The sequence below is a fragment of the Silene latifolia genome, chromosome 9, assembly GCF_048544455.1.
Source record: "Silene latifolia isolate original U9 population chromosome 9, ASM4854445v1, whole genome shotgun sequence".
Classification (NCBI taxonomy): domain Eukaryota; kingdom Viridiplantae; phylum Streptophyta; class Magnoliopsida; order Caryophyllales; family Caryophyllaceae; genus Silene; species Silene latifolia.
Window position 1 is genome coordinate 169,117,448 of NC_133534.1, and position 4,009 is coordinate 169,121,456.

General features: G+C 36.6%; 1 long non-coding RNA gene across 1 annotated transcript; it reads left to right on the forward strand.

Annotated features, from left to right (window-relative positions):
- The first annotated feature begins 1,306 nt into the window (after positions 1-1,306).
- On the forward strand, positions 1,307-2,920 carry LOC141598365 (uncharacterized). The gene is made up of 3 exons (XR_012523453.1): positions 1,307-1,405; positions 2,203-2,267; positions 2,833-2,920. It is a non-coding gene; the product is annotated as an uncharacterized LOC141598365 (long non-coding RNA).
- The last annotated feature ends 1,089 nt before the right edge of the window (positions 2,921-4,009 follow it).

The following is a 4,009-nucleotide window of genomic DNA, read 5'->3' on the forward strand; positions in this document are numbered from 1 at the left end:
CAACTATCCTACGGTAGGATACAAACTTAACAAGAAATCTTAAGTAGAAGTTAAGGAGTTTAATTGTATGTTTTGATCATGTGATAAACATGTCTCGAATTGTCGAGTAGTTCTGTTTATACATGGATTTTAGTGGGAGTAATGTGGTGTTAATAGTTTTATATGTAAGGGACATATTGATCATTGCGAATAATGAAAGACTTAGGAGAGGAATAATACATCTCTAAGGTGTCTAGACCTATAAAGATAGTTCTAAGAGGATGTTAGCGTTAAATGAATATTCTTATATTGATAAGAGTCTAGACAAGTTCAAAGGTATTTAACATGTCGAAATTGAATCCACTTCCTTCCATTGCGGAAAATTGAGTACACTTGCAATAATGAGATATGCAAGAAGGAGGGGATGATATTAGGATTCGGTTTTGTGAATTGGAGGAACTATGGTAGTTCATTCCAATAACCGAAGGTCCTATCCCTACTCACTGTGAGATCAGTGGGAGCTAATCAAGGCTCGGAAGCCTATGTCTAGATTGGATTTAGACACGTACTCAAAAGTTTTATAATAAATATTATACATAACAACGGGAAAAAGTATATAATAAGGTTAGGGAAAGTGCAATGTGTTGCTAAGACTTACTAACCAAAGCCTTCTCAAAGGCTTAGCATGATAAGTCATGCCATTTCAATTGAGTTGAGATGTATAATTGTATACAATATTAAGTATGGATTATAGATTATGTAGTAATTGATATAGTATCAATTATACATATGTGATAATATATTCATCGTTTGAGTTTTATTCAAAACTCTTTTCTTATAATACTTTGTTTTCCAAATAGGTTGTCGAGACAATATTGAACCCTATTTAAGTGAACTGGATTAAAATAGTATTGGCCCCTAGTCACTTATATGAGGTGACGTCTCCAAGTGACTAGAGTGTGATGCGATTGATGGTAAGTTCAAGTGTCATTGTAATACTGCGTTTAATATTCAATTTGGTGGGTGCCTAACATACTTTTGTATATGCGTTTCATAATTCGTTTGCGTTGGTTGGTAGAGAGGGTAAACTTCGGGACGAAGTTCTTTTAAGGAGGGTAGACTGTAATACCCGGTATTTTAATATGATATTATATTAGGCCGAGTTACCAGCTGGGTCGTGTAGTGTATTTGTGACTCGGGTAACTATGTGACTCGGGTTTTAATTAATCTAACTAGGACAGGCCCGTATCGTCTTAATAGCACCTATCCTATATGTATAACTCATCTAACCAAACCCTAATCTCCCTATCACCATATTCACTTTAACCATGAGAAAAGAGAGAAAAGAGAGAAGAGGGAGCCGTGTGTGAAGGGAGCCGCGTGAGGCATTGCGAGGCGATTTCTCAGCCTATTCTCATCCTATTTCGTAAGTAGACTATCCTATTACCTCTTTATTTAATTATTAGGATAATTATAGTAGTATTGGAATAATTTTTGTAACCCTAGAAATTGGTTTGGGGGTTTTGATTATAAATTGTATGAGATAAATGAATAGAATAGTTACAGCAATTCACAGATTCGTTGGTCTGTGTTATTTGAGTGTTTTACCTATCTTAAAGTCGTGGGATGCAAAAAGTTAAAGACGAGACTCATGTTTATTCCAAGCCTAGTTTATGCCTGTGAAAATTGGTAGCATTTCACCGTGTAGTTTTTCCCGAATAAATTATTTGTGAACGTCTATCTAAAAAGTCCGCGAATCAGTAGAGGCTAAAAGATTACTTCTAAAACATAATTTAGATATTGAATTAGTACTGGGTCTTTTTCATATACTTAATTTAAAGAGTTTAGATGAGTTAGGCGTTGGTTTTACTTAAAAATCTTTTGTCAAACTCGTTTTATGAGTCTATACTTTTTATGCGACGGTTTCTGTCAGTTTTTGGAAATCAGTCTGAAAACCCTTGATAAGTCTGGCATTTGAGAAAAACACGTTAGATATAATTTGTAGCTAAGACTCATGGGGTTCCAATTCAGTTGGCCTTGCATCAATTCAAATTTTCTGGAATTAGTTATTCATTTTATACCGAGTCTGCCATGTGCAGGAAAGTCAGGAAAAATCGTGTTTGTTCTTTAAATTGATATTTCTATTAAGTGATGATGAGTCTAGGTTATGTGCATGATTAATTGACTGAGTAGGTGGTAATTATACATAATTATGTTACGTAGGTGATGGATATGTGAAGGATCATAAGTGATTGCTTGTGTGTGCTTGGATTTGCTGGCACTTTGAGGTAGGGAAATACACTTGACTTATTATCGTTGATGTTGAATTGTGTTGACTTGTTTGTGTTTCATATGACCAAACTGTGAATGTTGACTTGATTCGTGGTTGTTGATTTATGTTATGATTCATATACTGGAAGGTGATTGACTGAATTGACCGTATTGAGTATGTTATCACAACATTTGGTAACCGGCATGATTTATGATTGATCAGTTCAATGATATATATATTGCGTTGCATTAATTTCTTTTGAGCATTCATATGCATTGGAGATGGAGGATGTTGTGGTGATGTGGTGTGGTGAAGATGATATTGTGATAAGGCCCGGGCGGGTTCTGCAGGACTTGCCCTGTGTCCTCAACAAGGAAATGTGGCGATCGGCTACGGTCGATATATAGTCTACCGGGGATCGGTATGGCTGGGTGTTCCGGGTTATGAGTTGTGATGAGATGTGGTGGTGATGGAGGAGCATGCATATCATACATACTTGTTGCATTGTATTCCCTACTCAACCTCGTGGTTGACCCTGTGTATTCGTGAACACCTGTGACGATCCAAATATTGGGGAGCAGTCTTGACAGGTTTATGAGACAGGATGGGAGCTTGATGGGCGTGAGACACTGGATCAGAAGACTTAGTAGCTAGATCATCATTTAGAAGACTTTCACTTTCATTCATGTTAGTTCTTTGTAATTTGATGTAAAAAAAAGGTTTTGTAATAATTAAGTTAAAGTAATTATATAATTTGCCTTGGAGTTTAATTTGTTATTCACTACCTTGGGAAACCGAGATGGTAACAGTCCGGTTTATTAGGGAATGTCTTGCTAGAGGCTCCTTCATAAATCGGGGTGTTACAAAGTGGTATCAGAGCGAACGATCCTCAGGCCTAAACCAATGAACCCAATGAACGTAGGATGTGTCTAAATAAAATGAACCCCTGGGAATAAACTGTTAGGAGCTCACAGTGCGGTTAAGAAGGCGCCCTTAATGCGTGCTCTTTTGCCCTCTCAGTTTTGAACCTGGTAACCCGAGAGAAATCGAGTGAATGGGGTAGTTAGAAGGAAAACCTTGGATATAATCGAGTGGGTGTACACCTTAAGACCCATATATTCTAACCATGCTGCAGGACAACGTTACGGTAAGTATTTTGTATGAATGATGACGTGATCATATGATGTTGTGGAGATGAGAAATAAATTTTCGTGTTCAGGTTGATAATCAATGAAGTGTTGGATTGTGTAATCGTGAGCGTGAAAAAAATTGCGAATTGATGATATTTATCTGGATGGATGTTGAATGATGTGTTGATAGTACTACTATGTCTAGCGATATGCGGTTATGTGATCCCGAAGCCATGCTAGTATAGTATTGTGATAGTAATCAGAAACACTATTGAATTGCATGTTTCTAGTCATAGCAATCGTGATTTAGATGTAAGGAGTAGATCGAGATGCGAAGGGATTCTATGGGATAGATGTTTACGTAAGTACAAAGTGTGAGATTTAAGTTGGGATGGGTTAGTATACATAGTATGTTCATAAGAGCTTGTAACATAGTAAAGAATGACCTAGTGCTGAAACTCGTTTTGTTTGATTTTACTCTTTAATTGACCTTACTGCCATTTCTTTTCTGTTTATTCCCTATGGATGAAAATTTTATGAGAGATAGCCTCGTGAGTTAGTGTTCATTTGGCGTTGGTTTCATGCTTATAGGATATACAGATTAGGAGTAATAAATATTTTAGTGGGC